The following is a 22818-nucleotide window of genomic DNA, read 5'->3' on the forward strand; positions in this document are numbered from 1 at the left end:
ATGCCATGGCACTCACTCTAGCCTGGGAAACAAAGTGAGACTCTGTCTCAAAAAAAAAAAAAAAAAAAAAAATATTGAAGACTGACTGAGGACCATTTAGTTTGGTGAATAGGATATCTCTGTTAAACTAGAAAGGATCAGTAACTATTAATACACTTTTAGCAGCTAAAAAGAGAAGAGGAGAAAGAATAGTGAGGAGAAGAAGTATTTCTAGAAATATGTGAAGATTGATTACATATAAAGGCAATGGAAAATGTTACATGTTGGGGAACAGAAGAGTGACTGTTAAAGAGTGAAGGAGCTAGTTCCTTCAGGAGTAGATGAAACCTAATGAGCAACAGGATGAACTGGCCATGATAATGATGCAAAACCCTTGTTACACCTAGGCTGGCAGAAAGGTCAACTTGAAAATTCTAAGATGGAGATGACAGCTGAAGTGAGAGTTCACATTGAATGATTTTGAACTCGGTGAATTAGGTGAATATACCAGCATAAAGGTATGGGAACTCTGAAGCCTAGAGACACCATGACATTGATTACAGGAAAGCCATTAGAAAGGACCACAAGATTGCAAGCAGTAGTAAGGGTCTTGGTTGCCCCTAGAGAGCTTGGATTTGTAGAGCACTATCATATGATTGGTGACTGCAACAGCACTAACCAATTTTATTATTCCAAGATTGGGGATTAGAAAAGGAACAGAGTGAGGAGAATTTGGTATTAGCATGAACATTGTCAATCAGCAACATGGCAGCATGCAAAGAACATTAATCTGTGAGACCAGAAATCTAAGTTCTGGTTTTAGTCATTATGTTGCCCCAGGCTAATAATTCTCTCTTTTTTTTTTTTTCTCTCTCTCTTTTTCTTTTATGTCTTCATTAGCAAACTAAAGTTGCTAGACATTGTGATCTCAAGTATGGTTTCAAATGGGGAAAATAAATTCATTCTAGAGACAAAGTGGAGCAAGAGAAAGAGTGATAGCTTCACTCTCTACTGTGCTACTTTACTGGGTGTGACCTTGAGAAAATTACTTCCAGGCACCTCAGTTTCACATTTGTAAAATGGAGAAAACAGCAAGTTATGGGGAAATGTTAATGATGAAACTTGAATGATAGTCAATAATTATTTATTTGATTTTGTGGCCTTAATTTTCTTAAAACTATTTTAGCCATAATTTAATGTTTACTGTTGACTTGGAATCACCATCAAGAGCAACTGATGATCAAGGCTATGATACAGTGACATTCTTGCACCCAGATTGCTCATATACTTATTGAGCCCAATGATGTCCTTAGTGAAGTTTGTCAAATTAGCATTTTACTATAATCAATATGTCTATAATCTGCTAAGATCTTGGAGAGCAGATAACTAAATCCTTTTAAATGTGTATTAAGTAAGAGTAAATATTAATAGGTGCTTAGTGAGGCCAAGAGTGCTAGAGGTACATAACTATTAATATTTGACTTTGAAGAAACTTCCTTTGCTTACTTTCAGATGCTGAACTATACTCCAATAAGTAGGACAGTGAATAGTTGCAGATTCAAAAAAGAGATAAAATCTGATTCAAACCCAAAATCTGTAAACATACTGTGATTGTGTGCAAAGCATTAGTCGGAGAGAGCTTGCTAATGCTGACAGATCCCAATACTGCACTGATCACCTCTACAAATTTTAATTATATTTTTATGCATGAGGATGATGAGAAAATGGTATAACAATGAGGAGCCAAAAATAGAAAGGAAGATTTTATTTTCTAATAATATGTGGTCTGTGCTCTCACATCTAAAAATATGTATGAGCTTAATCAATAATTGACCCTGGGATTGGTTTGCCTTTGGAACAAGTCTCAGCAAAGTCCCTTGAAAAGTAAGATAAATAAACAGTACTTAGACAACCTTAATTATCTTCATCAATTTAGGACTGAATTCAGAAAATGTTAGGGAACAGCAAGATAGTGAGCAGGCCACTTTCTCTAGAATCTTCCATTTTCTTATCTGATTACTGTCTCTCATGTATTCTCCTTTTCTTGAGACATCTGGAATTGTCAAGCGAGGTAGAGTGGAATATTTAGAAAAACCAATTGTTTCTGTTTTAGACAGAGCATGTCTAATACAAGTCTATTGTATTCATTGTATTGGAACTATGAACTGCTTGAAAAAAATCAACCAAAAAATAAAAACACAAAGGATCTCTGACTCTTTCTCTCTGAAATAAAAGTACTTTCATAGTGGTAGGGAAGTTTTTACCCGCCTGGAGAATAAATCTGAATGATGTGGGCTGACTGCTAATGTTTACAAGCTGATGAGATGCTGTGAGATTTCCCTGCGGATACAGTCTTGAGTAAAGGACTAGCGAAATTACTACAATCCTACCACACTGAATTAGTTGAACAGGCTAATCCTCACAAATGGATAGGATTTAAGATATGATTGTGAGATTTTTATCCAATTGCATAAATCTATGTATAGAAGTAGGTTCAGATTTATAGACACTGAATATAACAGAAAAAGATATGGACATTTTCATCTAACAACTTTTATGTACATTTTAAATCATTGTTTAGTATGTGTTTCTCTCAATAAAAGTAGCATGCTGAAATGGAGGCATTTGTTGCAATAAAATATAAAGCAAAGCTATTATATTACTAGCTCAATAGCACAGTGCCTTAGGTATTTAGGGAGTTATATATAAAACTCTTTGCCAAAGACACCAAATATACAGTTGGTAGGACACTAGCTAAGTCTAGGAGGATAGAGAAGTTTAGAATCTTGCTTTTAAAAAAATTAACTCTTTACAAAATATGCACATGAGAATCACTAACATGTTAAGGATTCTTTTTATTTAAATAAAATATACAAAAGGTATTGTGGTGATAAGTATGTACCTTTAAAAGAATTTCAAATACTCGGTCTTTTGAAAAAATTCTTTGCCAACATACTTTATTATCCCATATAACTGAATTGCTTGGTTTTCTGTGTTCTGATAAACTTCCTTTCTATATAATTCTAATCCAAGAGATTTTAGAATACACACACACACACACACACACACATACACCTGGGTCAGAGAATCTGTTCATTTCAGAGCTGCATGGAAATTTTGAGATATTTAGTCTAACTCCAGCCTCAAGTTAATAGACTTGAAACTGGGCTCACAGAAAGTAAGCCATTGCCCCTAGTCTATAGTGTGCAAAATCTGGGAAAAATTTGATATTTAGGCTCATAGTCATTTACCTTTCTCCATTTCACCCTCTGTTATTACTTCACAACTATTCCCTGTACATGTTTCACCTTTTGGCTTGGTATGATGCCTACATGTATTCCTTTCTCCTATACCTAAAGATGGTTGTGGTGATTTCCTGTATTCCTCCAACACAGCAAATATGATAAACACATAAGGGTCCAACCTCATGGTGTATGTGTAGGCCTTATATATTGAGATGATTCTTTTCCTAGATGGAAAAGACATTGGTTTCAAAATCAATGTTGTAAAAAAAAAAAAAAGAACTAATTTTTTGTAATATATGTTTTGATCATGTTCCTTATTAGATCCATAAAAATAACACAAAATAACTTTATATGCACTGACTTTTGAAATGTGTACAAAGTTTCTTCATCTGAAACATTGTCAATCACACTGTCATAAACATACAACGCTTCTGGAAAGGGTGTGTCCAGTGTATGGGTCATTTTAGAAATGTGATGTATTTGTCAGGTATTTCTATTCTTTTGGTAGCCCATGAAAGATGTTATTGAAAAGCCAGAGAGAAGAGGGAACAACTCTACCTCATCATTCACACTAAACCTTCATGATGAGATCTTAGATTAGACATACTTTCATCCTTGATGTTAAGTCAGGGTAAATATTGAAATAAACCATTCTGTGTCTTTGGTCCTAATTTGTCTTTTCCTAAGGAAATAAAGGAGAATCTAGTGCTGCAAAAAACACCTGGGATTTTATCTGAGATAAAACCACACACTATATTAGGCTAACATAGTAGAGCCTTTTATAGTTCCAACGTACTTTAAAATACATTACCTCATTTAGACTATATCCAAGTATTTAACCACATATGTTCCTATTTGGGAACTGTGAAGTAAGGCCTAAGAAGATTTTTCAAGGCCATGAATTTAACAAATGCTCTACTTATTATTTTTATTCTTAGCTATTATTTTCAGTCCTAAACTTCCCAGTGCTGCACAATGCTGACAGCTTTTAACCTACACGTAGAAGGTGGAATCCACACTTAGGGACTATTATGGCCCAGTGGAAAGGGTATTTGTACTATGGAAAGGGCCAAGAGCTCATGTGAATGCTTTGTCACCAGTGTGCCACTATCACGTGCCAGTAGGGCTTTTTTCTAGTTATTCTGCAGGATATAAAATGTTTACATGTTTTCTTCAGTCACCTTAATCTCAGGATTTCACCTATTCCATGACTTAGACGCCCCAGTGAGAATGTTTTGTGAGATTGAGTCTTAAAGAAAGCTATATTTTGCCTTCCTTTTCTACTTGTGAGCCTTTTTGATTGAAACTCTTCCCTTACTGATGTCATCCAGATCAGCTCAAGTAAAACATTTGACAGGTCCATCTGTGTCCACAGTCACCCACAAACATGGGAAACTGCCACCCATCTGCCTCCCTAAGCTTTGTTTTGTTCCCATCCTGATTATTTTGTTCTCTTGTAGCCACAGGCAATATTTATTAATACCCTTCTCCTTCCAAGAAATGTGAAGAGAATGGATCTATGCTAGCTTGTGCTCCCAAAAGATGTTATAGAAATGCACATGTCATTGCACTGTTAATTACATGCATTCTAAAGGTTCTCTAGCAATATCCTCATATTTTAATGAACATGTTAACTTCCTCACATGGACTCACTATGAACCATTTCAATTGAATTGTGGGTTATAAATTTTTCTGCACATTTCACAAATAGGTTGTTTTCTCTTAACGACAACAAATGTTATAAATTTGGGGGCACTATTTAGATTCAATTGCTTTCTTGTCTATTGCATACAATATATGATGGCATTCACTAATCTTACCAAGAGTTGATTACTTACATCTGTCTCTATTTTACTTCGCAAAAAAACACATTTTTCGGTAAAACAATGACATGATGATTTCAAATCAGGGAAAATGCAAATAAGAGACTTAAGATATGAAGCAATTCAAAATTTTCTTTATCATCTTCCTGGGACACTTTAAAATGAAATTCCAATAGCAACTAATGATGTTAGGATTCAAACCATTCTGTAAATATGATGAGAATTCATAATAGTCAAAATTTAGAACAAACAAACATGTCAGTGAATTTCAAAAAAAAATTATTTGAATCAATTTTAATCATTGCTTTTAAAAAAAAGTCATAGTATTTGGAACATATCTATAGGATTAGAGCTCAGTGTACAAATTTACAGCCATGTCATATGAATTCAAAATCTTTTGAGATATACACATCCACCATTGTCATGTAGCTTTGAAATAATGCAAAGGGCCAATTTACTGTTTACTAGCTATTGCCTCTGATTCATTTTCCTCAGTAGGTAACATCACTCATACTGAAAGTATATGGATGAAATGCTAGAGCATGACAGTGCAAAATAATTTTACTCAGGCAATGACTTCATCTGTATTTTCAAAATCTGTAGCTTTTCCTCAAAGATTGATTTCATGTTGTGATTTATTTCTTGGTGCTCAAAGAACTTTAAAGGGTTTTAAACCTCTACATGTATTTTTGAACATACAATCAATTTAATATCTATGACTAATGCAAAGTTCATTTTGTGCATATGAAGTTTACTGTAAATAGTATCTGAAATGATTTGATTTTTCCCCCATTCTTTTATTAGGTAGCTGATCTTTAGATTTTCAAAAAAGGTTTGTTAAATGAGATAAACCTCGGTTAATATTATAGAAGACAAATTATTGCTATGGCTATTGATTCTTTCCTTTTTTTATGCAGAAACAAATTAGAGATGCTTAAAATTCTCATTTTTTAAATTCAGGAGAATGTGTACATAATTAAATGTATTTCTGTGTAAATGCAATAGCACCCTCTGGAGGTCTGGAACACTTTGTATAACTTCCATAAATCAATGTCGTCTTTCGTTAACCCTACATATTTTTGTTGACTTAGACATTTAATATTTTATATTTTGATAATCATGTTTGTCTCTTAAAGTGATTAAAAACATTCAATCTATTATTACTTTCTATCACACATTCATTGTGATTTGTGTGTCATCTCATTTGTAATGCTACAAAGTAATAACAAAACATACAATTCAGCTGATCTTGATGATGTCTCCATAACTTTTCTATTTATTATCATGTGAAAATATTTTCCAAATAAGAAATGACAACTTTCATTTCTAAAATCCCTTATTATCTGGTTATATGTAGACAACAGGAAACTAATTTTAACTCCTTTGAAGATTCTTCATGGAAACAGTTACTTTCATTCTTCAAATCCCTGATCAACAAACACAGCTGTGGTTTCTCTGTGGTTTTGAAGATAATTTATCGGAGAAAGGAGAATTCGGAAAGTAGCAGAGGTCAGAAAACATCGGAAAAAATATTCATGAGTCACTGGAACACATTCAAGGACCAAAGTGACTTCTATTGTGACATAATAATATAAATAAATGATCCCATAATCATTGGCCTCTCTGTAACAGCTCTGCCTACAAAGATCTTTTTGAAGTTTGGGGAGATGCAGAGTTGTTCATCCATTATAAAGAAGAGGATGAGCATATGACTAATACTGGGTAAGAGGAAATAATGTCATTCAATTCCGAATGAAGCCCAGGCTTGCCTCTCCCTGAAGGTTGTTCAAGAGGCCACATCTTAGCTAGGAGGGGGGATATTGGAATGGGATTAAGTCCTCAGTGAAACATGACACGCAGTTGGGCTGGCCTCTGGGAAGGCTGGTCTCCCTAGGCTGTGATCAGAAGAGGCAGGGGATCTACAAAACACTGTTTCCTTGAAGGTAAAGGAATGACTGTGAAAATGTCACATGTGGTCCTCGAAACTGTTTCATGCAAGGACAACAAGCAAACACAAAAACAAACGGAATTATAATAGTAACCCCAAGCACTTGAATACACTCAAACATGGATATACAAGTATATATATATATATATATATATATATATATATATATATATATACAAAATTATAATTTCTAAACAGACTAAAATGCATAGGAAAATGTTAACACCAAAATGACTATATATTTAATAGAGAATAGGAGAAAAAAGGTAGAAGATAGAATTGCCTTGGTCTTTCTTTCCTGATATTTTTTTCTTCTCTCCATCTTTCTGCTCCCCCATCTCAATGATAGGTAAGTTATGAGAAGATTCAGGTCAGAATTCTGCCAGCAAAACTAGGGATTTTAACCACATTAATCATTACAGAATTTAAAGATTTTTGTGCCATGTCATCTGGATTTCGACACTGTTTTTTCTGAGTTCATCCAGCTGTAGGACCATGGATAAGATTCTTTGTGCTCTGGTTTACACAAAGTGGTCAGGAGAGTTACATGATGAGATGCTTGCAAAGTATTTGATGGTGTCCAATACAGAAACAAAGGCTGGTTTTCATACAGTTTTAACTATTGAACAGATACTTGCCCAGCACCTATATGGACCAGCCACTATTTAAAGCACATTGTAAATATTAATGAATTTACTCTTCCTAACAATACTATGAGGGAGCTAATGTATCATCATCATCATCATCATCATCAGGTTAACAGGTAAATCTGAAACTCAAGCTAAGTAACTTTTCCAGAGCTATCCAGCTAACAAGTACTAGAGCCAGAATTCATTCCCAGGCAATCTAGATACAGAGTCTACACATTTAGCTACAAGGTAGTCCTGCAATGGTACTTTTGCTGTTGTCACTGTTGTTGAACAAAATTGTCATATAACATTCTGTTTAAAAATTTGTCCAATAAACCCATATCACAAGATAGTGATGATTACTTTACTTATAGATGTAAATATGGCAACATGATTAAGATATAAGTGTAAGTGGAATTTGTCTGAGAAATAATGCATTTGACAGTCATGAAAACATAAACCATCTTGGAGTTTCTCAAATTGTCCTTCATATTTATTTCTTTATATTCATACTTCCCTTGGTGGTCATTAATTTCTGAATGATCATCCCCCTAACCTCCAGATTTGAAGTAAAAATGGAAAAGAAAAGGAGGAGGAGACACAGGGCCCATGACCCTTCTTACACCCTCTGCACCCAGTTCTTTGACTCTGTGTATGCCCTGGCAGTAACCATCACAGTGCAGTGGGTTCTCCTTCAGAACTATTCCCAGCAATTCTCATAGCTAAAGGAGTTGTAGAAAGGCCCATTCTTCAGAATAGGGAACTTAGTCCAGTGGTATTGTGCTTTTTCAGTTATGGAAGAGCAATGGCAAGTGCCCTAAATGTCCCTAGGAATTTTCATGTTGTGTTTATACCAAGTTCTCTTTGTAAAGGACTCATTGCTTACTTTAGTGCTAAGACTGTGAAAGGGCATCTGTCCACATTCCTCTTAATCACTGGACTGACCTCAAACTCAAGTGTGCATCAGAATTTCCCCAGAGACTATGATTCACTAAGTTTAGAAGCGGGCCCACAAAACTCTGTATTTTCATGTGATCCTGATGCAGGTGGCTCAAGGATTGCACTTAGAGAAAACTTTCAGGACCAGTAGTACTAGGGAACAAAAGGAAGGGGTGGTTCAGGGTCTCCCAGAAGCTATTTCAAATCCACATGCATGGATGCCACACCAAATACAAAGAATCAGAATCTCAAAGAGGCAGGGCTGACCATGTGCTTCTGGAAACAAGTGCTGACATTTCCTGCAGCTCTCCCCGACCTTGCTCTCTTCTGGAATTGTGATTCGACAGCTGTGTTAGGTTGAACCCCAGGAATTCAGGAACACTTCCAGGCCTTTTCTGTGGCCAAACATGCAGGTGTCTCCTTTTAGCCCTCTTACTAAAGTTCTACTTATGTTGTTTTTTAAAAAATATTGATTCCATACAGTGTTGTTGTTATTATTATTATTTTGTTTTGTTTTGTTTATACATTGGGGGTAGAGTGAGCTGAAAAAAAAAAAGAAAAACATAAGAAAAATTATTTCAAAATTACACCTCTAGAATTAAGATGAGGGCTTTCACTAAGGCCATGTACTTAATTCTGATCGTTCTGAACCAGGTTTGTATCCAGCTTCATTTCCCCTTTCTTCAATAAAAGATATGATATTGAGGGATTGTCTCACATCACGGAAATCTCTGAATCTAAGAGTAATGTTAGGAACAATTAATTTTCTCTTAAGCCCATGACCTAAAAGGCACAAAGCCATACTTTTCATTTCATAATTATCTAAAGATAACACTCTAGAAATTATCATAAAAATGAACAAATGGACAGCTCAATCCATAAGTTAGTCACAACTGATTTTTCACAAGCTCTCCACTTCCACTCAGCTATCAACATCAAGAAAAGGGCTGATTTATTCTCTGCAAGCTTCATAATGAGCACATGGACTGAATAAACTGAGTGTTCTATTTACTCCTGGTTACAAACTGACAAGGTTGCCATTGGACCAAGAAAAATGTTTGTAGCATGATTATTAATATCTGTTAAGAACCCAGAGTCTGGATTGTGACCACAAAATTTATAATACAAAATTTATAGTCTGTCAAACACTGAAAGTCAAAAACTAAAAACAGGAAACAAACTAAATGTAAAAACATAGGCTAACTAAGAACAAGAGTTAACTACTATCTTGGCAGATACCATTCTTTTATTTTTAAACACATTTTGGTTCTAATGGGACCATCTTGAGGCTCAAAGCTAAATAATTAAAATAGTGTGTGCAAAAATGCTCATACTCCCAATTTCTGATATTGCTACTGATTGAAAAGAGTGATAATCAATGAAATGACTAAGTTCAAAACCCTTTTAGACCACAAGTGTTATTCGTTCTGGTCATCAGCTTTGACCTGTTAAACAGAGCCTCCAAGTGGCAAATAAGACCCATGTACATTTTATTCTTTTTTCTCTTTCCAAGCAGCAAAAAAAAAAAAAAAAAAAAACCAGGGAGAGAGCTCAAAGCTAAGCACAAGATGGAGAAGAAATAATAGTAAAATGTATTATGATTGAAGAAAAAAGAATTTAAAAGACATTTTCAAAAATATTCTCTTTGCATAGTCATCCATTTCACAAACATTTATTGAGTACCTTCCACATGCTCGACTTTGGAGATGTAAAAGTCAGGCACTTGTTTGTCATCTAGGACAGAGTTTTCCAAAGTGTGAAATCAATTCAACAGGTTGTGACCACCCTTTCTTTCAAAAACAGATCACAGTAGAAAATATTAAAGCACATTGCTCACCGTAAGGGAATATATTTCATGAAGCTGTGTTTCAGTCTGCATTTGTGTGAGTATGTGCATGTGTGTGTGCTCAGGCTCACAGTGTAAAAATGTATTTTTAATGGTAGCTGCATTTAGAAAGTTTGAAAGATACTGTTAAAAGGGTCTGCCAGAGGAATAGACAATTAAATAGATAATAACAACATATGACAAGTGCACTTTTACAGGAGTGGAAAAGCAACCCTGAAATCTAAAGTGAATGAGTAGCTTACCTCTGCCTGGAAAATTGGAAATGACTACTGAGGGAGAGTTTTGGTATTTAAACTGGGTGCAAAATGATAAACTTGGAGGTAGAGAGGGAGACTTGAAGAGGACATTCCCGGCAAAAGGAACAAATTGTGTGAGTTCTGAAAGGGAGCACCGTGTTTACAGTGTGGTGAGAGTGCATCTGTGTGGGAAGTGTGAGGTTAATGGGGGGCAATGAGAAGGGAATGGCATGTGATAAAAGCAGAAGTGCATATGCAACAGGCTGGCCTTTGAGGAGGGGAATGACAATGACAGGTCCAGTTTGCTTTGCTATTTGTTTTTGAGAAGGTAACAAAGGTGGACTGGAAAAGAAAAAAAAGGCAAGATTTTGCAATCATCCAGGCTAATAATGCTGATGAGGATCTGAGCACAGTAAAAGTGGAGAGGAGAAATGCCACCTTTGGGAAGTTATTCTAATATAGAATCCTTATGATTCATATGTCCTGTGTGGTCGATGATTCAAGAGTAATCCTATTATTATAGAACTACCAAAGCAAAAGCATCAGAATGTAAGAGAAATCTATTTTCCCCATTGTTTATACCATTTTATGTTCAATGGTGGGCAATTGTGTGATTTTTTTAAACCTGCATTTTTAATCTGCTAAATGGAAATGCATGTGATATAATTTAAAAGCCTTCAATAAGAGGTTTATAATTTGTACTCTTTGAGCAGACTATGTTGTATCATTGTAATGACATAATTCTGCATTGTAAAACCACACAGATTGTGGTGTCATTGTCACTGTGTTTCCAATGTCTCACTTTTTGAACCAAAGACACCAAATACAATTAGCCTAAAGACGTCAGAGAAAGAACATACTAATTGTTTTTATTTTACTTAAAAACAAGCTTAATAAGTGAATTCAATTAAGATTTTACATAGCGCAAACTTATTTGTGTAAGAGAGAAAATAAACCATACTGGTCACTTTATCAAAATAATAGGAAAGTTCTGTTTCCCTTCTAACCTTGTTTACACCAAGACCCATAAGCCTGCTAACGTTATTTTCTTTTCCTGCTATAGTGAGAACACATCTTTATGACACATTTTAAACCTTCTATCTGGGCATCACAGAACCCTTACTCCCTAACGTAAGGTATCCAATTCACAGAAAAATGCAAATAAAAATAAGTCAACTTAAGCTTTGGGGAGTCCCTAGACTTGTGACTAGGGACTTGTGACCCGAACATCTGTTGATTTGCACTAGAAGACGCTTCACCATTCCCCTTCCAAATACAAGCGGAAATAACCACTCTCGGCCATGTTTAGTTTTAGAATTATAAAAGTCCACATTCAAATAAGTCCCCAGTTGTCTTTTAAAAATTGAGTACATATGGCCAAATTATGCCACATGTGTTGTGGTATGTGATGCCCTATAAATGTAACGAAGTGGAGATTTCTTCTTTCTCCATAGTAAAAGCTTATGATGACTCTCCAGATACCGTGGAATCAAGGAACATGGTTTGGAGAAATCAGTGGGCACTGACTGAGAATTTGAAGTCTTGGAATCTAGCTTTTGTTCTTTCTCCAACTGAAAGATGGATGACTGTCCTTCAACCTTCCTTAAAGTTTGTTCAGCCTAAAAGCGGGGCTTATGATTAGATGGATGTTAAGATCCCTTCAAGCTCCAAAACTCACTGATTCTATGAAAATCTTATAAAAAGAGAGAGAAAGTAAAGTGCCTTCAGCCTGCTATTTTGATTAGATGCATCTGGATTGGAAATAAAACAGACAAAAATCATGAGGAATTTCAGTTTGGGCACCATCTGCAGAGCTCCCAGGTGGAGAGGAAAGGCAGGGGTAGTTATTAGGCTTGAAAGCAATTTGTTTGTAAATGCCTCTAAGAATGGTGGATTGTGTCCTGTTCTCTATAAAATGCCTTCTCTGTTCACCATAAAGTGCAGATTTTATAGTTTCACATGACTAGCCTAAGAATTATTAATAATACTTATTTGTTCACTATTCTGCACGTAGGTGGAGAATAAAGAGTAAATAAAGACTTGTTCTCTCATATTTTCCATATCTAGGATTTCTTAAACTTTTGAAAACCATTAGTTCATGTAAAGAGACATTGTCTTTGAGTGAGTTTATGGCCTTGTCTTCATAAGAGAATTTAAAATTGCACATCTGGTAATAAACTATGATTGTGAGTATTGGCTGAGATTCTCCCAGAGAATAAGTCCTTTCTCATTGAAATGTGAGACTCAGTTTCTCTATTGAGACACTTTGAATCTTGATGAGTTTATCCTTTTCCACGGTTTTCAGTTCTGGAAGAAGTTAACAGATGGAACAAGCAACCAGCAGAAAAATATTCCTGTTGAGGAAATCTTAGCAAATGCCCTGGGAGAGTGCCCCCACCTGAAAAGGGCTAATGCTGTCTTTCAACATTAACTAGATGAGTTCTAGTAACAAGCCCACGTCAACCCTTTTTATAGGAAATCAACTCCTAATATCAATGTAAAATTAAGGAACTATTTTCATGGAGTCCAGGATTAACTCAGGTACATAACACCATTTTTAATTTGAAGTGGCCCTGGCCATTTTGCAAACTATCATCCTTGCTTTCCTACAAGCAGAAGTGCATTCTGCTGTTCAGTTGGTGAGGCTAGTTTGAGTGAACGTGTCAAAACATGAGTGTGATCAACTGACTTTAAATGTGTGCTGTTCTTTAGTGGATCTTTATGTCAACATGGTGCTCAGGCTTAAGGGCATTCCAATCGAATAGGAAACAAAATGCATACACATTTAATATGTGCTATTATTATCATTTGTCTAGGAGGAGAAATATCTGTTCAATATTCAATGCTTCCACCCACTAATGTTTACTGGTATGTTTCATGCTCACACTAACCATGTTAAAACAGTTTTATTTCCAGGGAGTTTGCTCCTTTTGCTCAAGGCTGTCTTCCCCAGAACTATCAGCATTGTTAAGAAACCACATGTGGCTAGTGGCTACCATATCAGAGAGTACAGATTTATTCTTCAACTTTCAAAAAATTCCTAAATTTTTTGGCTAGTGACCACCCAGATCCTGAAATCTCAGAGAGTTGTTCCTGATGGTCTGCCATTCTTGGGCTGCTGAAAGTGCCCTTTTTGTCTTATGAAGTATAACTCAATGTCAAAGGGGTTTATGTAATATTTAGACTTGTATTACATGAAATTAATCTTAACATGAAAAATCTTTTGATTACAAAGTATGCTTTGTCAGTGATTGATTGACTAACTCATTTATTCATATAATAATGCCACCATTTACTTCTATTTATATTCTTGAGCTGTAACAGAAACTTGCTATTTGTGCTATGCTAGTAGGTGGATTACATGGTTATCATAATCTTTCCACCTGTTTTACTAGGCTCGCTGGAAATAACAACGTCTTATTTTCTTTGTTAATGACTCTCCCTCAAAAACGCTTTCTTCTTAAAGAACCAAAACTTTGGGATGATGCAATGACACTATCTACAGGGAATTCTACTCTTCCCCCACCCTCCACCTGTGCCCCCACCTTATTGGTATGAAAGGAATAAAATTCTTATATTTATCATGCCTTCTTCACAAATATAGTGGTATAATAGGTAGTATAATAATTATTAGAAAAGGGCTACCAATTTATTTCAGTCCTCCCTGGACTTCTTTTAAAAAGAGAATAATACATAGTTGCTAGTGAAAGTCTTTGGCCATCCTCTTACTCATTGAAGGAGAGGAAAATAACAATATAACCCCTCATAATTTTGCACAATGCATTCTGCCATTTGGTGGAGTAAAATCAGGGTGATCTTCAAAACTCACACTCTGACCCTTGGTTATACTGATTTACATTGTTCTTCCCTTTCCCTGCATTTCCATGAATAAAATGAATTAAGGAAAATAATGATGATGATGATGACAATAATGATGATCTTCTAATATACTTATTTTTCCACATTAACAGGATAAGGATGGATATGCAATATACTTATATGATTTCATATGTTGATTTCTTTATTTACAAAGAAGCTCCCTTTGTCTATAGTGACAGAAGACAAGAACAAGTTCATTAATAAAACACTTAGTAAACATTTACTGTCTACTATGTACTCTGAATTAATACATATAAAAAATAAGTATGAAATAGGATCCCAGCTCTTAGAAAAACAAAGGTAATGCTCAAGAAGCTATTGTGGACTGAAATTTGGAATTCATTACTACATTTCTGGAAATATCTATAAGCACTTTACATTTTAATGCTATTGGACTTCAGAAATGACAGAGATCAGTGAGGGCAGGAGTAAACAAAAAGATTCCTAAAGCAGGTAGCACTTCAGCTGTGCCTTAATGAGCACATAAAATATGATGAGGCCCCTGGCAAGACAGATGACATTCCAGAGACAGAGTGACTCAGATACAAGTTGGAAAGGTCCTGGAAAAACACAGTAGTGGTAGAATGGAGAGGTTGGCATGAATGAACATCTTAAAAGGAAAAATAGAAAGTGAGCCCTAGTTACACATACAGCATGTGCACAATGGAAGATATTCCATTGTTCTTGATTCCATAATGTCATGTTTTAGCAAGAATTATTAAGCCCTAAGATTTTCTTCTGATCCTCAGAACTTCACAAAGACACCAGATGGTGGTGGCAACTTCTCCTCCTTCTGCTCCTCCTCCTCCTCTTCCTTCTCCTTTTGCTTATCTTCCAGTTTTTTTAATGTTCTTCTTTTATTTATGTTTGCATGTTCTGAATGCCATGAGCCCACTCGATATCAGAGGACAGTTTTAATCACATCAGTATTGTAATTTCCTTACAAAAGTGACTAAAGAACAAGTGAGTGATGCGGAATGAGAGGCAGCAAGTTGTAACAGACAAGCGAAGTATTAGACACTGGATTCCGGGGATTCAGCATTTCTGGAAGTGTTTACTTGTCCCTTCCAGAAGGGATCACTGGAGTGCTACCAAAAATGGCAGCTGAGGAATCCAAAATTATTACCATTACCCATTATTAACGTTACCCAAATTATTTTCAATGTTAATTTATACTTAAAGGTTTCCTTGTGCCTTTTATGCAATTAGAGTAGTCTTTCATCATTAATATGCTAAATTAATAAAAGTCACTTTAGAGATGCAATGTGCCTTTCTAAGTAATTAAGTACTATTAGAGAGCCAGAGATCTTAGGGAGGAACAATCTAAATGTTGAGCAGCTTTTTTATCTTGCTCTTCATATAAGAGTGTTGCCAGTTCAATTCACTGATATTCCAGCACTTGATATTTTGTTGATCTCCGTTCAAATCTGAAAAAATAAAATCTAAAGCCCTTACCATAAATAACCACAAATATAGTGCTCATATAAAAAGTGTTCATATATGCCAAACACATGTAGAATATAGAATAAATATATGCCCAGAAGCCCAGGAAAATATATGCAAATTTTGCTGTAAATTGTCTATTACTGTCACCACTTGTCAGCATGTCACCAAAACAGTAGCTATCTTAGACCATCACTTTCTCTAATGAGTAAATTAAAGGATCGTGGAATTAGGAGAATGCATATTTTTAAGAGTAACAATCATCATAAAGTTATAATGAAAAAATCATAATATTACAGACTCCCCGACTGAAAAAGGGAATCCACTAAAAGGATGGCCTACGTTAAAATTGCTGTTACTGTTAGAAAGCACGTAATGTTAAGTGAAAAACTTGAAGAAAAGTGGATTTATCCTTTCCAATGTATGCTACACATGTCAGGTTTGAACGTGTGGTGTAAGATTATAGAGGAGGCGTAACCTCACAGAGTTAAGCTACAGCTTCTGGGTTTATCCTTGTTGCTAATCTTTTAATTAATTTTGGAACTTTCTTTTCTCTGTTTATCCCCACTGTAGAATCAGCTCAGGCTAAAATTTCATTCACCTATGTAAGCATTTATCTCAGTATTTCATGAGGAAGCCTCAAATTCTAAGAGCTATGCACCCATGTAGATAATTCTAGTACATGGCAGCTTAGGTATGTTATGGGTGTAAAAGCATGTAATTGTCTTCCCTTGTTATAATGAATAATGTTGTAGAAGCCCATGAAGATTCATCCTTCCTAACAGGCCTTTTACAAGTTTCCTGTCAGTCTCCAAGTCAGCCTGGGGCTAAGAAATGAAAATGGGGTGTATGTCCATTTAGTAAATAATCTTTTGCATTTCCATGCAGTCCAGTGGCTCTTGTTATTAAAATTTTTAAATTTTAAAATTGTTCTCCCTCAATTAGCAATTCTCCACTTAAGATCTTTAACTATTATCTTAGTTAAACAGCACTTTTTCAAGGAAGAATCCAGGTCAATGAGGTAGATTTAAAGGGATCACCACAATGGATTATTTTAGTAAAAAATGAAATTGAAAGAAAATCTTAGTCATCTATAATGCTGTATGTTGCAAAAAATCTTTATTGGTAGAATTTTGATATCAGTGATTGAACTTCAGTATAAAAATATTAAAAATATATTAGGGCAATGTCTTGGCAAAGAGAGGGGATAAAGAAAACAGGTTAAGTTGAACAAGATATATTTCTGGCACCAATATTAATATGATTGAGCCCTGACCTTTGGAATATTGCATGCATTATTAATCCACTGAAGACATAGATAATATGACTTTATATGCTTTTTAGGTTATAATTTGAATAACTGGGATGCAGCTTATTTTTTCAGCACCTTGCATGCTGTGAGTGCTCAATAAATACTAAACAACAATAATATGGTATGTAGTGTATTCCTGAGCCTTCATTTGCATGGCCATCTGGAAAACTCTTGTGTTGTAAACACTAGTTTTATTTTGAGTAAGAATGAAATTACTGCAGAAGTTGTTTAGCATTCTTGGTTCAAATCTTTTCCTGCTTTTCACCCTTTCATTTGGTAGAAAATGTGAAATAATCCAAGGAGTCTAAGGCTTTTCAATGTAAGCAGTGGAACATTTGGATAGATTATATTTACATGGTGGCAATATTTTACTAGATTAGCTTCTCATAAATCCATATACTTTTTGTTTTCACAAATCCTCAGCTATTTTTATAGTGATTTGTGTTTAAGGGTGTATAAAAGAAAAAAAAAACATATAGCAACGATCTAGGACAACATCATGAAAATGACTTAAGTGCTGACGGGTACCAAGAGATTCAGGGTCTTTCAATCTGTTTTTGTGATCTTGTTTTTCCTTCCATCTTTCCTCCCTTCTTGCCTCTTCCTTCACTCTCTTTCTTCTTTCCTTTCTCTCCCTCTCCCTCTCTTCTCCATTGCCTTCTTTCCTTCTTCCTTCCCTCATCTCCCATACCTCCTTCCTTCCTGTCTTCCTTCCTTCTCACCCATCTTTACTTCATGTGAACTTGTGCTTGCTTTCCACAGCGCATAGTCTTCCCTGCCTATCATGATTTTCCTCCTCACCAATTATATGTGTACTAAGGTAATTATGCAGTTAGGCCTAATTTTTCTACTAATCTCTTTTTCTATTCATGTATCTATTCATTTATTTATTTTTATAACTGAGATATAATTCACATGCCATAACATTCACCCTTTTAAAGCATGTAATTCAATGTTTTTTCATATACTCACAGAGTTGTGCAAACATCACCACCACCAATTTTAACATATTTTCCTCACCCCAGAAAAAACATGGTATACCCGTCAGCACTGCCTCCCCATGTCTCTCCAACCCCTTTCTTCCAGGCAGAGGTTACCACTAATCCACTTCCTATCTCTATAGATTGGCCTATTCTGGAAATTTCATATAAATAGTATCATACAAATGTGAACTTTTATGAGGGTCTCTTTCATTTATCATAATGTTTTCAAAGTTCATCCATGTTGTAGCATGTATCAGTAATATGATCCTTTTTGTTGGCAAATAATATTCCATCCTATGAATACCATATTTTATTTATCCATTCATCAGTTGGGTTGCTTCTTCTTTTTGGACATTATGAATAATGCAGCTATGAACATTCCTATATTAATTTTTATATGTACATAGAAGTGAAATTGCTGGGTGATATGGTGGTTTATGTTTAACCTTTTAAGGAACTGCAAACTGTTTTTCAAAGTGTCTGTACCGCATTACATTCTCATCAGTAATATGAGGTTCTGATTTTTGCACATTCTTGCCAATATTTATTGTTATCTGTCTTACCAATTATAGTTATTTCATTGGGTGTGAAGTGGTATCTCTCTGAGGTTTTTATTTGCATTTCTCTAATGGCTAACATATGCTTATTAATATTTTTAATCTATTAAGTAACTGATATAATCTAAAAGTTGTTGAACAGGGCGGGCCCATTTGTGTAAGAAGCACAGAGATGAATTGGGAGGTACAGAATAGAGGTAACCACCTCTAACCCTCACCAAAAAAAGATTAGAATTAAATTCAAAACTACTGAAAACAGTCAGTGTGGCACAAACAATCTACAAACAAAATTCTGGGAAACCAACAAAGTCTTTAGATAAGCCCCCATGAGAGTAAAAGGATATTAGTGGACTGGCTATTACATGTTGTCATTACTAAGATGGAAGACAGGTTCTCAATCCTGGCCATAAGTGTTTGGCCATTTATCAGTCCTGGTCCTGGCAGGAAACAAATTCTGCCACATATTCAAAGGAGATAATTTAAAAAGGTTTAACAAAGGAACCATTTACAGAGATGTGGGTAGGGTTAAGGAAACCAGTAAGAGATGGTGGAGCACCCAGACACTAGGAATGATGCTGAACTATTGCTACTCTTGGGTCTAAAGGGTCAAGGGTAGTGCTGAAAGTTATAATGATAGAAGAGGAGCCACTAAAAGGAAGCCATGGTCTTTTGTAAATAAATGCAGCCAATACTAAAGCCATATCCCAGGATGGAGAGAACCAGAGTGAGGAAGAATAAATACCCTGATCTTTCCCTTTTTCTATTCTCCCAATCTCCCACCACAAGGGTACAGAACATAGCATGGATGGAGAGAACCAGAGTGAGGAAGAATAAATACCCTGAACTTTCCCTTTTTCTATTCTCCCAATCTCCCACCACAAGGGTACAGAACATAGCAGAGAAGAGCAGATAGTGGATCCCAAGTGGCAATCAGATAAGCCACTTAGGCAGAAAGAGTGGAAATAATGTCTTCAATACTGGCAGTGACAACATAAAGAAATAGAAGGACTTTCAAATTGTTCATGGTTGACCTGCTTTCCCAAAGCCTCTACCTTTGATGTAGACAGTAGCAACATGAAAGTCCAGCTGATGCAACTAAGATTAACTCCAAGTGTTTCCACCTCTGGACCCTGGACCAAGCAGTAAAGAGGAACAATAGACTAGCTATCTAGTAATGGGGAACACACTTTGGCACCACTGAAAAGGCTGAGGATAGATTGATTACACTCTCCAGCCTTCATCTGTGACCCTCTGACTTTGGGCAGCAGAGTTGCGAACCAAGATGGAACAACTTAGTATAGGAAAACAGGTTCAGGTAGCAGGGAAAGAATGTTCCCAAATGTTCTTACTGCAAGTACTACATCTTTACCTATAAGATAAGAAAAAATATGACTCAAGAAAGTGCTCTGAAAGCTTTCCGACTGCATCAGGTGACAGGGGTGGCCCATAGCAGAAAGATAATGGAATTCATGCCATCTGGGTTGATGGGGTCTTGAGTGATATTTGGGATCACTATGATAGAGCTGCCATTCACACTGTAAACTGTAAACTATATATTTTATATTAATATCATCTCTTCCTGTGTATAACAAACCTATTATAGATTTTTTCTTATGATGATGACAATTATTCTTGAGTATAATGATAATTATAAACTTTATATTACCTCTCACACTTGGTCTAATTATTAGATATATTTTAATGTTAAAAATCAGGTTCAAAACATAAGGTCTATTGTTTAAATGCATTTTCAATCAGAATTAGATTATTATTACAAAACCCATGACTTAGAACAAAGAAAAAATTTCTAAGGCAAAAGTTAAATAAATATAAACAGTTTGGTGGCCTACAGGTTAAGGAAGGGACTGTTCCAAATGGGTAAGTCCATAAAAGAGCAACTTCAGCAAAGACTTGAAGGAATATTTAGATTTAAAAACAAAATAGAATAAAACTAAAGTACATTTTCTTTTATTTTTTCTTATATTATAGATTCTCTCTGGGGTATCGTGTTTCAAGTCAGTTGATTTCAGGTGAGAAATCTGAATTCTCAAAAGAAGAGTTTATGCTAGCCATGTTACCCATCATGGAAATTTCGTGTTCAATAAAAACAGAATTGCTCTTTGGGTATCTCATGTCTCTATGGGTAGTTTGTTCCATAATTTTCACCCCTTCCTTCTACCATAAGCACAAAAGATCAAATGGCAAATAGCATAATGTAATCAGTGACCTCACTAATCTAACATCTAACTGAATGGCACATTATGGTGTTTCACTTCTTCAGAGGATAAATATGCCAGAAAATCAAATCATTCTAACGTGGACCAAGCCTATCAACACATTTCTTAATTGTTGACAAATGCATATGTGTGTGTGTGTGTGTTTCATTTAGAAAAACTGCATTGTGTTGTGTTTTTTTTTTAACATATATGAGTGATCCTGTCAATCAACACTTTACATAAGCATGTGTACTATTCCTTCATTTTTATGCAAATCCTTTCTGCAACGAGACAGGTGCATTGTCTGCTTCCTATTCATCATCAAGAAATCCAATAACTTGCCTGTGTACCTACATCTGGTTAGAGTTTGACCCAATGTGTACTTGAATGTGGATTTCAAATATGGGCAGGTGTTAAGCCAATCAGAACTACCAGCAGTCAGAATCTCATTCACCCCTACAAAGGCAACCAGTGATTTAAAAAAAAGAGAGAGATTATAATTTGGAGTCTGATGCCTAGGTCCCTTTTTTGAGGGGGGGGGACAAAGATTTATTTAATTACTGAAGCACCACCGAGTGCTAGGTTCTCTAGAATTCTTTTATACAGTAAATGTAGCAACTTGTGAGAACTGACACACAAAATAAAAATTTGAATTAGCCTTAAAAATAAAAAAAAAACAACTATGCAGCCTGTTTCGTGGTATAGTTTTCACAGTGTTTCGCTATAAAAGTGGCCTTCTCAATGGAGCACAGAAGTCAGGAAAGAGTCGCATTCTGGGGACAAAACAAGTCATCCATAACAAATGGCAATGCAGCAGCTCTGCCTCCTTTTGCCAGAGCCCTTCCCCCACCTCAGCCTGCTCTGAGGAGGACACTGATGCCACCACATATAGGCAGCTATTAATCAAAGAGCCCCTTTTGGATCCTCACATGTTGAGAAGATTAAGGCCTATTTTTAGTTCTCAAGTAACAGAACCGCTAACACATAAGGTCACAATCAGTTGCTCTACAGCAATGAAGATTTACATTCACACAAGAGAGAGGAAGTACAAAACAAGAAAGGCCAAGATAGCATTGAGAACTGTCTGCTGTCTCATGGCTGTGGAACAGCTAACAAACCTGGGAGAAAGGAGAGGAAGAAAGTATGAGCACTGATGTATCAGTGGCCAATATATAACCTTGTATATGTGCCCTTGATTTCTAAGGCAAATTTTTCTGGCAGAATAGGGATTTGGAAGGAAGAAAACCTACTTTGTACCTAAAGCAGATAGAATGAAGGAATAAGGGGAGGAGGGAGGTTGTAGGAAATGTTGATGAAATGGGGCTTTAAAATGACTGAGAAAAAAAATGTAATGACTACATGCTAAACACTAGAAAGAAGGAATGAAAGAAGACGACAAAACGGGAGAAACAGATTTAGCATATATTTTATAAAAAGGTGAAATAGGAAGGCAGGCAGAAAGGGAGAGAGGAAAAGAAGGAGGGATGGAGGAGAAAATGTAATTTTCCATCATAGAACATCCCTTCACTGGTAAAGCACAGGTAGGTTAGACAGGATGTTGCTTCTGGAATTGAGACAGAAGCCAGCCCCTCTACACACTATGGCCACATGGCACGTAGTTGACGCTTCTCTGAGGCCAAAGGAACATGTCAAGTCATCATGAACCTAAATCAGTTAAGAGCTTCCTTAGTCCGGCAAAACTTTCTAAATGACAAACAAAAGTCCCATTGAACTTTCAGGGTAAGAACTACCTCCCCAACCATGATTACAAATTAGAGTATGA

Source organism: Microcebus murinus, chromosome 8, assembly GCF_040939455.1.
Source record: "Microcebus murinus isolate Inina chromosome 8, M.murinus_Inina_mat1.0, whole genome shotgun sequence".
NCBI lineage: Eukaryota > Metazoa > Chordata > Mammalia > Primates > Cheirogaleidae > Microcebus > Microcebus murinus.